Source organism: Oryza sativa, chromosome 9, assembly GCF_034140825.1.
Source record: "Oryza sativa Japonica Group chromosome 9, ASM3414082v1".
Taxonomy (NCBI): Eukaryota; Viridiplantae; Streptophyta; class Magnoliopsida; order Poales; family Poaceae; genus Oryza; species Oryza sativa.
Genome location: NC_089043.1, coordinates 9,822,427 through 9,834,850, shown reverse-complemented (window position 1 = coordinate 9,834,850; position 12,424 = coordinate 9,822,427).

Sequence of the window (12,424 nt, the reverse complement as noted above, 5' to 3'; positions counted from 1 at the left end):
ATGCTAAGATGGTTTCTACTTCACATGCTCCTATTGTTTCTGTGATGACGGATGCACCGAGACAGCTGTTACACATGGACACTGTTGGTTCGGCTAGAGTGCAATCCATTGGAGGAAAGTGGTATGTGTTTGTTATTGTTGACGTTTTTTCTAGATATTCTTGGGTTTTCTTTATGGCAACTAAGTACGAAGCTTTTCAACACTTTCGTGGTTTGTTTCTTCGATTGAATCTTGAATTTCCTGGTTCTTTGAAAAGAATTCGAAGTGATAATGGTGGTGAGTTTAAAAATACTTCTTTTGAACAATTTTGCAATGAAAGAGGTCTTGAACATGAATTTTCTTCTCCTCGTGTTCCTCAACAAAACAGTGTTGTTGAAAGGAAAAATCGTGTTTTGGTTGAGATGGCTAGAACGATATTTGATGAATATAAAACTCCTAGAAAATTTTGGGCTGAGGCTATTAACACCGCTTGTTACATTTCAAATCGAGTTATCTTGCGTTCTAAACTTGGCAAAACTTCTTATGAACTTCGATTTGGTCATCAATCCAAAGTTTCACATTTGCGTGTTTTTGGTTGCAAATGCTTTGTCTTGAAATCTGGAAATTTGGACAAGTTTGAGGCACGCTCTATCGATGGATTGTTTCTTGGTTACCCCGCACATACTCGTCGCTACCGTGTACTTATTTTGGAGACTAACAAAATCGTTGAGACTTGCGAAGATTCTTTTGATAAGGCTAGTCCAGGTACTAGACCCGAAATTTCAGGTACATTGTCACAGGTTCAAGGGGAGGATGGTCGTATTTTTGAAGACGAGAGCGACGACGACAACGACGACGACGACGAGGTCGGCTCGGCCGGTCAGACCGGGCGCCAGGCCGGTCAGACCGGCGCAGGACGTGCGGTCAGACCGGCCAGGGTCGTCGGCTGAGGGTTCTGTTGATGCTGATCGAGATGGTCCTCCGGAAATTCCTACTTCGACCAGTACTGATACAGAACGAGGATCAACTTCAGAAGTCACTGCTCCTTTGCACATTCAACGACGACATCCGCCGGAACAAATTATTGGTAATATAGGTGAGCGGACTACAAGTTCTAAGGTAACGACTCATGATGTTTGTGCAAATTCTACATTTGTTGCTTCTTTTGAACCCAAAGATGTGTCTCATGCATTAACTGATGAATCGTGGATTAACGCCATGCATGAAGAACTTGAAAATTTTGAGAGAAATAAAGTTTGGACTTTAGTTGAACCACCTTCTGGACATAATATTATTGGAACCAAGTGGGTTTTCAAAAATAAACAAAGTGAGGATGGTTTGATTGTGAGAAATAAAGCTAGACTTATTGCTCAAGGTTTTACCCAGGTGGAGGGTTTGGATTTTGATAAAACTTTTGCTCCTGTTGCTAGAATTGAGGCAATTAGACTTTTGTTAGCTTTTGCTGCTTCAAAAGGTTTTAAATTGTATCAAATGGATGTTAAAAGTATTTTTCTAAATGGTTTTATACAGGAGGAAGTTTATGTGAAACGACCACCAGGTTTTGAAAATTCTGATTTTCCCAACCATGTTTTTAGATTGTCTAAAGCTTTGTATGGTTTGAAACAAGCTCCTAGGGCATGGTATGATAGGCTTAAGAACTTTTTGCTTGCGAAAGGTTTTACAATGGGAAAGGTTGACAAAACGCTTTTTGTTCTTAAGCATGGTGATAATCAATTGTTCGTTCAGATTTATGTGGATGATATCATCTTTGATTGTTCAACTCACGCTTTGGTTGTAGATTTTGCTGAGACTATGTGCAGGGAATTTGAGATGAGCATGATGGGTAAGTTATCGTACTTTTTGGGATTGCAAATTAAGCAAACACCTCAAGGTACTTTTGTGCATCAAACGAAGTATACGAAGGATCTTTTGAGACGGTTCAAGATGGAGAATTGCAAGCCAATTTCAACACCAATTGGGTCTACAGCTGTGTTGGATCCTGATGAAGATGGTGAAGCTGTTGATCAAAAGGAATATAGAAGTATGATTGGATCTTTTTTGTATCTAACTGCTTCTAGGCCAGACATACACTTTGCTGTGTGTTTGTGCGCACGCTTTCAAGCTTCTCCTCGTGCTTCACATCGTCAAGCGGTCAAGCGAATAATGAGGTATTTGAATCATACACTTGAGTTTGGAATTTGGTATTCTACTTCATCTTCTATATGCTTAAGTGGATATTCCGATGCTGAATTTGGTGGTTGTAGAATTAATAGGAAAAGTACTAGTGGAACATGTCATTTTCTTGGTACATCATTGATTGCATGGTCTTCTAAGAAACAATCTAATATTGCTCCATCAACTGTTGAATCTGAATATGTTGCTGCTGCTAGTTGTTGTTCACAGATTCTTTAGCTTTTATCTACTTTGAAAGATTATGGTCTTACTTTTGAGTAAGTACCTCTCTTTTGTGATAACACAAGTGCTACTAATATTGCTAAGAATCCTGTTCAACACTCACGCACAAAGCACATTGATATTCGCTTTCACTTTCTGAGGGATTATGTTGAGAAGGGAGATGTTGAATTGCAGTTTTTGGACAGAAAGTTGCAAATTACTGATATTTTCACTAAACCTTTGGATTCTAATCGCTTTGCTTTTCTTCGTGGTGAATTGGGTATAATTCATCCTTTTGGCATGGTTTGAGGGGGTGTTTGTACCTCATGGTTTTATCAAGCAAAAATATGACAATGAGAAAAATTGATAAAAGATAGCTTTGTTTATGCATATGGTATTTTCTTGTGCATGCTAGCAATACTTTGAAGGTTTATTTGTCTCTAGCATAGCTTGTATGTATTATAGTCTTTTCATGAGATTTAGATTTTGCTTTTAAGGGAGATGATGCATGACACTTAAATTCTACTTGAATTAAGCAAATATGCAATGTTGATGCTAGTATATGGTTTGATTTATAAATGCTATATATATATATATATATATATATATATATATATATATATATATATATATATGCTTTATTGACTTGTTATTCCTCAAATAGTTTTAATTGCTCATTGTGAAAAGAGAATAAAAAATATGAAAAAAATGAATACCGAATCCTTGGAAACAGTCTTGACGACAAGGACGTATTCGATGTGAGCAAAATAATGGGTGCCGAATCCCTGGAAACAGTCTTGACGACAGGGACGTACCCGGAATAAGAAAGAGAAAAATATGAGAACAAAGGCTCAAGAAAAGAAAAAGTTAAAAAAATTTCTCTTTGTTAGTTTTGTGCAGAATGCTTATTTGAGAAAGAGTGATAAATGCAATAGGTATATGTGTTTAGTGTTTATTCTTTAACCTATGTGCTTGTTAAGATGTTGCATTATAAATCCAATGAAATCATGAATTTTGATTGTTGATTCAAGCTTAATTGTAAAATCTTTGGTTCATGACTATACTTTAATGCATGTTTGTTATGTTATAGATGGGTTCATCTTCTTTTTATTGCAACACATGACTTGATATGCTATATGTATGCTAAGCTCTTGAACATTAATGAATATAATTCTTATGCTTGATGAAAATTTTTGGATATTTTGGAGAAGCAAGATGAATTTTTGAAGAGTTGTTGAGAAGAGCATGTTTTTGGTTCAATTGAGAATTTCTTTCTTTTAAAAAGGGGGAGAAGTTTTCTTTTAGATTTTTGAGAACGATGTGTACGTTTGTACGAAGTGTGCTTTTTACCACTTTTGTTTTTAATTTTCCAAACACTAAAACATTTTTATGGATTTGCCAATGTGTTCATCAAGGGGGAGATTGTAAAATCAAAGGTGTTTTTTATTATTATTCTGTGATGAACAATTGGGCATTGGAGATTATTGGTTTTGTTATTTGGAATTTATTCACGAAGTGGTTTTGGAGATGATTGGATTTCACAGGTGAATCTATAGGTTATCATTTTATATGGACAGGTCAGACCGGGCAGGTGTTGCCGGTCAGACCGGCGGTGATCGAGTGGTCGGACCGGCCAGCCCGCGGTCTGACCGACCGACTCTGTGTCGGTTTCGGTTTCGGGTTGTTTATTTGGATATCCGTGATTATTTCATGATTATGACTTCTAGATGGATACTATACATATGTAATACTGTTGTTTGCTACTAATGAGTCAAGTTGGAGATAGCTTGGTCTCGGAATATGGTTTCTTTGTTTGTTTCATGTGTAGGTGACTCGATGTCTCGGGAGAGTATTTGCGGTGATGGACCGGGAGTCGGCTTGGGGATAAGACGACGTCCGTGGTAGTCAGAGATCATGCGGGATACTAAGGCTAGAGTTGATGCACGTGGTTGATGGAGATTCCATATGGCATACGATGGAGTTATTGTGTGCGTATGGGATGCGGAGTCGAATTTGGAAGGAGTCCAAATTCGGACGATTGATTATGTAAAGTTTCTTTCTTGTACTAGAGGGTTTTCTAAGGTGCTTAGGACTCCTAGTATGAGTTTGGTTTGTCGCTTTAGGCTGCCTACCTCGGGTATAAATAGAGGGGGAGCGTGAGGCTTCCCAGTATCGCTTTTGAGAGCAATTGAGTTGAGTTTTGAGTTAGGGTTTCGAGTTTAGTCGAAATTTTTGGAAGGAGTGCTGTTGGTGCACTTTGTAAAGACAGAGAGAAGTAATAAAGTCGTCATCCACTTTAAGAGTTATTCTATTTGTGTTTCACTAGGTTTCGGCGGTTCAACCGGCGACGTACCGGCGGTTAGACCGGCGGTATCGCGGCGGTCCAACCGGCGAGAGTACGGCTGTTGTCACATCCTGATTTTTGTTTCAGGATTTATAAATTATTTAATAAATTAATAATATAATTTATATTAAATGATCTTTAATTTACAAGTGAAGTAAAATGTGGGAAATAAAATTTCCTAAATCTAAAGCATGGATGGATTTAATTTTTATTAAATTCTCCATGGTTAATTATACTCTCTGAAATTTTCTCGGATTTTTCAGAGCTCAATTCCTAAATGAAACAAAGAACAGTTCAGTAATTATTTGATCATTAATGATCTAACTATAATTGTTAAGAGCTTTTCTTGTTTAAAAATCCTTAAATTATAAATTGTTGTTTAAAAGGAATTATTAGAAATGATTTTAAAAGTCTAAAAGAGAAGATCTAATTTTAATTTGTTAAATCTCAATATAAAATTGGGCTAGATAAAATTTTGTTAAATACTTTGCTTAATTCTAGAATTCCTAGATTTTTCTGGGATTTTTTTGAGCTAAGGAAGTATTTTTAATAAATGGAATTGCATTTAAGAAATAATTTAAATTGAAAAAGGTTTTTAAAAGTCTTCTTTTGGCTTTGGGCCGAAAGCCGGCCCAAAACCCCTCTCTTTCCCTCTCTCTCTTTCCCTCGGCCCAGCCGGCCCAATCCGCCGAGCCGCCGCTCTCCTCTCTCTCGCTGTCGCTGACAGGTGGGGCCCGCTTGTCAGGGTCGTCGTCCTCCTCGCGCCGCCGCCGCCCGCAAACCCTAGCCGAGAGCCGCCGCCGTCTCCTTCCAAATTCGGCCATGTCTTTCCTTCTCCGGCCGAATTGGTTGAGGGCAAATGATCTTCTCGATCTCCTCTTCCTTTTCTCCTTTGGAATCTTCGCCTAATTCGGTTTGGAAACTTGTGGATTCGAGGTCGAATCGGATTCCTCTCTTTCCTCCGAATCTTCAACCTTTCCTTCTCGTCGCCGGCAGCCGTGGGCCTCCGCCGCCGCCTTCCAACCCCTTTATAAGGACCCCCGATGTCTCCTCTACCCGTCGCCCCCTTCGCCTTCGCCTCTCGTCGTTGGAAAAGCCCTAGCACCGTGTACCCTAGCTTTGCCGTCGCCGCCGCCGCTCCAGCCGTGCGCCGCCGCCGCTCCAGCCGTCGCTGTCGCTCGGGAAGACCGCCGTCGGGTTCGCAAGGTCGTCGCCGTCCTCGTCCGCCCCTTCGCCGCCGCCGAAGACCGCCGGAGCGCCGTCGCCGTCGTCGACCCGAAGGTTTCCGCCGCTTCTTCTTCGTCGCCGGCGCCGTCCTTTGCTCCTCCGCCGTTGTTTTGGTCACCGGTGAGTTCGCCGCGTCGCGCTCTACCCGTTGGTGCCCTCCGTTCGCGTCGTCGAGCCGTCGTTCGCCGGCGAGCGTGCGCCGCCCGAGCCGTCTGCTCCGCCGAGCCGCCGCCGCTGTCGGTGACGTCATTGCTGACATCATCAGGGTCGTCCGCCGTGAGCCGGTCGTGGACCGTTCGATCTCGGCCGTCCGTTTTGGATAGGGTTGATCTCGGCCGTCCGTTCCCGTGAACTGTTGCCGTGCACCCGGTCCACCGCAAACCCTAGCCGCTGACGCAATAAACCTTCTTTTCCTTTTCAAAAATAATTCATTATTGCGTCATAATTCAATTAAAATCCATATAAAGGTTTTAATCCGATTTAATCTTTAAAAATTCATAACTAATTCATTTGAACTCAGTTTAATGTGGTTCAAGTTGCAAAAATTATATAAAATAAAGATCTACATATTAAAATTGTCCATAAATTGAATTAAATTTATTTAATTCTTTTTAAATGGGCTTTAATTAGATTATAATCTTGTAAAATTTATAATAAATTCATTTGAAATCGGAATGAGGCCGTTCAAGTCTCATAATTCATCTAAATTTATGATCTACATGTTTGTTTACTTTTTATGTACTGTTTATTTGGTTTTTATTAGTCTTTTTCTTCGTTTTGCGTGTTAGCTTGTCGTTTCCGTCGTTGCGAAGGTTCGCAAGTGCGCCGGAAGTATTCAAGAAGATTAATTGAAGACCGATTATTGCAAGGCAAGTCACACAGATCCTAAACACAATCCTTTGAGCATGTTGATCCTATATTTAAATTCTCTATTTATTTCAACTGTGCATTTATTTTCAAATGTCACTGGATGGTGTGAACCTATTCCTTTGTTATGGCCTGTTTGCATTGATTACCTTATTCCTTGATACCTTGGGTTATTATAACTTGACTAGTTGGGCTTTATATATTGGTTCAGCTAGATATTAGATATGATTGCTTAGCCATGCTTAGAAACATTAGCACACAATTGGGATAACTAATGTTTCACTATCACTTATGGTTATATTTAATGGTAGCTCACCATGGTCAATCGTGATTGGTTAATTAATTACTTGCCAACTAAAACTTGATAATGGTGGGTTGTGAGCACATGGTTTTGAGAGTCGTGCTCATGACAATTAAGGACCGGTTCGCGAGCTACTGTTGTGAAAAATTAACCGTGCCAACCACAAGCCAGCGTGGGCAACGGCTTTACCTTTTGTATAACATGATTCATTGCGGAGCACCAGGTTGAGAAGTGGCGGAGATAAGCCCACGGGGGTCGCTGGGGAGTCCATACCTTGTTTTATAAGGGGGTGATTATGATCCAGGAATGGTGCGCTGCGGTGGATTGTGTTATGCAAGGGGTATTGTCACAGCCCCTTTCCGAGGTACCGTGGTGGTACTGAGGCACATGGTGACATGATGTGGGGCCGTGTCTTGTGGGTACAGTGGTACACCTCTGGCCAGAGTAAAACTATTCGAATAGCCGTGGCCGCGGTTATGGGCGAGTTGAGCAATGTTTTTCGTGATTAGTCCCACACCTCTCACCATAACTATGGATGTTACCTGGTAATAATTTGCTTAGCTCCTGGTTTGGAATGGATAATTCCTGGTTTAGAGATTAGATCTGTACAGCCGGGTATGGTTGTTCAGGATGGTCGGGCCTGTGCAGCATGGGTGTGCTGTTCAGTGTTGATTAAAATTTCTGATTAACTACTCTACTGTTTTATTTCTCTTAAATATTTTGCTAAACGCTGCTTTTGCAAATGAGCCTATATTATGCCATCCTTTGGTATCCTTGTGCACTTGCATATTTGCTGTGTGGCTTGCTGAGTATGTCATATGCTCACCTTGCAATAATCAATCAACCTCAGTTGAAGAAAAAGGATCCGGAAGGAGAAGACGTTTGGCTTATACCCCAGTTGAGCTGCCTGTGGGAGTGGAGCCGGAGCTTCGCTAGGTTTTATTTTCCGCTGCAGTTTTCTTCATGGTGAGGACTAAGTGCCTCTTAAGTAAGTATATATTTGTTTAGTTAATTTGATGAATCTGTATATTAAATTGTCAGTTTGTGTACCTCGGCTGATTCCTGGACGAGGATTTTATGCACAAATAAGTTCGGAAATTACTAGTGAATTTCCGGGCGTGACAGCTGTCAGACCGGCGGCGACAGGAGTCGGCGACAGGCGATCTCGGCGGTTCGACCGGAGTTCGATCTCGGTCAGACCGAGGTTCATTAGGCGGTTAGACCGGCGCAACACCTTTGGTCAGACCGTGATCCGTCGAATTCGAGTGTAACTTTTCTTTTCCGCTAAAAGTTTTCGGTTTTTGGGTATACCAACCATTCAACCCCCTCTGGGTGGCTTAGTTCTTGCTATTCGATCCTACAAGACATTGATGCTCGACACATGTTTTTATTTTCCAAAAGTTACTTTTGACTCTTAATAGTTAGTACATTGAAAGGTCACCAATAAATAAGAAAAAAAATATCAGTCATCGCTTAACAAGTTAACAAAGTTTGGTCAGGCCGCCGCTAGACTTCAACGAAGTAATTAACAGCAATCAGCAAGTGGCCTAATTGCCAACCTAGATGATGCGACATTCCAGCAGCAATTAAGTGGCCTCATCCTCCCAGCAGTAAGGATATGATTGGAGCAGTTTTTGCGAATTAGTCTTTTTATTCAAAACAAATTCTAGAAATGGACCACTAGCAAAACATTTTGCTGAAATGCATCATTCAAAATAGCACGAAGACGTGTATTTGGGAAGTTGGGAATATTAAAATAAAATCATTGTGGTCTGTCTGTAAGATTCGTTGAAAAAGAGGCACACTAACTAGTACAAAGGATTATGCGTGACGAGCTGGATTATAATAAGCTGACATAAAATAAGCTGTGAGTTGATTATATTTTTTATTATTGAAGGTATTTAGGGGTAGTGGGTCTTTAGTCACCCAATAATATAAAGAAATCTCCTCTAGAGGAGATTATTAGATTATATTAATCTGGCTTATCTATTATAATAACCTATCATAATAATCTACTTGTTTATTACAGTTACTCTTAACAATCCAGATTATAATAATGCTAATCTGAGTCTAGCTAACTCTCAGCCTCATGTATAGATATATCTATCTCCTAACTCAACATTTCCATTCGGCTCTCGCTCCTTTTCTTGGCGCTTATATTTTTCTTTTCACATCAAACTAGCTTCTCAAGCTGTTTAGCTACATAGAATTTTTTTTCCTCTGTACTCTCGGATTACTGATTTTCAGCTTGGACAAGTACTGCTTTTCTTGATCTTTTGCTTTACATGGAGGAATTATAGTTTTTCTCCATACTATCCCTAATAATCATATCTCATCTTCCAATAGGAGGGTATTACTATTGATTCTGCATCTCTCTTCTACCCGCTCCAACAATTTGAAGCTAGTAAACTTGTCGAAACTAGATTTCGGCAATAATAAAAGGGGGTGGCTATCAAGCTGGAAAAGTGTATGGGTTTGGAGACAAAGGATTTATACAGGTTCAGGCCTTCTTATAAAAGAAGTAATACCCTACTCCTGTCCGGGGATGAATCCGCCGAGTGTGTTATTGATTGTATGATTTGAAGAAAATCAACATCTGCCCCTAGAGGCACCCGAACCCCCCTTATATATGGGAAGGAGTCCGTGTTACAAAAGATAATCTATATCCCTAACGGAATATACAAATACAGGTAAAATACAGTCGTAACCGACTAAGTCTCAAGGTGTTTCCTTGATGTACAAGTTAAGAAACAAACCCGAGATACAAATAAGATATTCTATATATATTCGGTATCCTATATCCAGTCCAAATATCATCGCCATGTAGATATGGGATATCCATAATCTCCACAGTAGCCCCCGAGACCTTTGCAGTCAACCATCATAGCCTTCTCAAAGATAATAATCCGAGTGCTTCAAACTTTTCATGCCAAGGCCTGCCGAGTAGCGAAGACGAAGACTGTAAAGGGCGAAAAGATAAAGAATATGGTGCATCGAATAGATGCACCTAATTAGGTGTAGCCCCCAACTATGTGATTAGTTAACAAACTAAACATATAGTTGAGAACAAAATAATAGCATAATCATGCATCATATGACAAAAGCATATGCGGCGCCTAAAGAGGCATTCTAGCCGACTGCTTTTTAGCCATAACAAAAGAAATCCGAGTGGTTAACACTCTAAAAGGTTCACGAATGAACACACTTGACAGGCATCCGAATAAAAACTCTAAAGATTACCCACCAAGTATTATAAAAATTATGGTAATAAATAAGTCTAATAGCCTAGGCCATGACTATTTACCATAATGAAAACAGGCATATAACATACCAGGGAAACGACTATGGTAAAAACAAGTCATTCCAAGTTAACCCAGACAGCTTTTGTAGCCTAAAAAAGCTTACAAAAACAGCATAACGCCTTTCTGTCGGGCACCTTTTAATTTGCATTGCAATAATTCCAAAGAATTATATGACCGCGTAAAAAGGATTTTATCAGCATCGGGCAACACTATTGTGCACATAAATTGCCAAAGCAAAAAATGCCTAAGTCCCTAAGGAACACAATGGGCCACGCTGTTAAAAGTATTGGGCTGAGGTACTGTTCAGGCCTAGGCCCATTTGCACCTCCGATACCCTTAACAAGAAATCCGAGATCCAAGCGACGCTTCGTCTTCCCCGCCGGAACGCTCGCCATTTTCCCCACTCCCCGCTACAGTAAAGAGCTGCGCCGGCGAACTAGGGTTCACCAATCCACCCAAATCCACCTTCAAAACGTGATCAAAATCCTTCTCGTGATCCACCGCCTCAATTCCTCATCTCTCCCAAGCCATCCCTCGAATCAAATCAGCGCATTTGAGAAAAATCGATGGCGGAAGAGAGAGAAAGCTTCGAAAGCCAATGGGCGCCGTCCGACGTGACGGAAGAGAACCTGAAGGAGATGGTGGCACACGGCGTTCTCCCTGTCAAGGATATCATCGGGTGGCGGCCAGCGTGCGGTGAGGCCTTTCCAACCCCCGATACACACGAGGTCGTGGTCTTCTCTCATTTCTTTTATGGCGGATTTGCTCTTCCAACCTCAAAGTTCTTCCGTGGGATACTGAATTTCTATGGAATCAGCTTACATCATTTGAATCCGAACTCCATAGTCCATATTGCAAATTTCGTCCATGTCTGCGAAGCTTTTTTGGGCATTAGACCTCATTTTGCTCTGTTCCGCCGAATATTTTTCCTTAAGCCTCAACCGAACAAAAACAAACCATGCGTAGTTGGAGGGGCTGGATTTCAACTGAGGGGCACTCTGAGCCAAAAGTATTTCTCCATGCCTTTCAAGACTTCGAACAAAGGATGGCACGCCAACTGGTTTTATATTCAAAATCCCGAGCCCGCTCTTCCTGAGTACTCCTGTCTTCCCCCAGTATACCAAGATACATGGAACTCTCTCCCCATGGGAGATGAAGCTGCCCAAGCCTTAGAACTGATGGAACGCATGCTGAAACTCAAAGAGCAAGGCTTACAGGGAGAGCAAATCACTCGGCATTTCATTAAGTGCCGATTAGCTCCAATCAAAGAAAGATCCCGCACAGCATTTGAATTTGACGGCAAGCATGATCCAAACCGTGAAGACCCAGATTCTCTGGATTTTAAGATCATGAAGGAGAGGATGTACAAGATATTCTCGAACGCTATTGTCGTCAGCTACTCACATCAACTGCCAGTCGTACCATACAACGCATTCAATCCGCCTCCGCAGGTATGCATCTGAAATCTTCAACCCATGAGCAAAATAATATCTTGTCTTCATGTTGAGTTAACTAACCACGGAGGCATCTCATTCAGGAATATGTATTGATGAAATCTGATCCCCCAATTGCTCAGCGCCGATCTCCTCGCCAGCACACCATTCAAGGAAGTGGGGGGCCGACAATCAGGTCAGACCCACAACCTCAAACCTCCAAACCGGCTGGGCAGACAGGTCCTCGCAAGAGAAAGCTGGTGCTTAATGACGACGAGGGCGATGACAGCAACAAATCTGGGGACAAGGGCTCGCCCAACAAACTCCCAAAGCATACCATGCCCAGGAAAAAATTGGCTGGCCGTCAAATGCCAAAGATTAGAACATCTTCCAGGTATAAACCTCTCGATACCATTTTATTTCGGCATGCTTCTCTCATAGAAATTATGCTAAATATCGAAAGGACACTTTGCAGGAAACCGTCCGACATAGATCCAACCGGAAAAGACCCTGATCCGGCTGTGACAGAGCCAAATATATCCAAGGATGCTGAGCCGACTGCTGAAAGCCAGCTGAC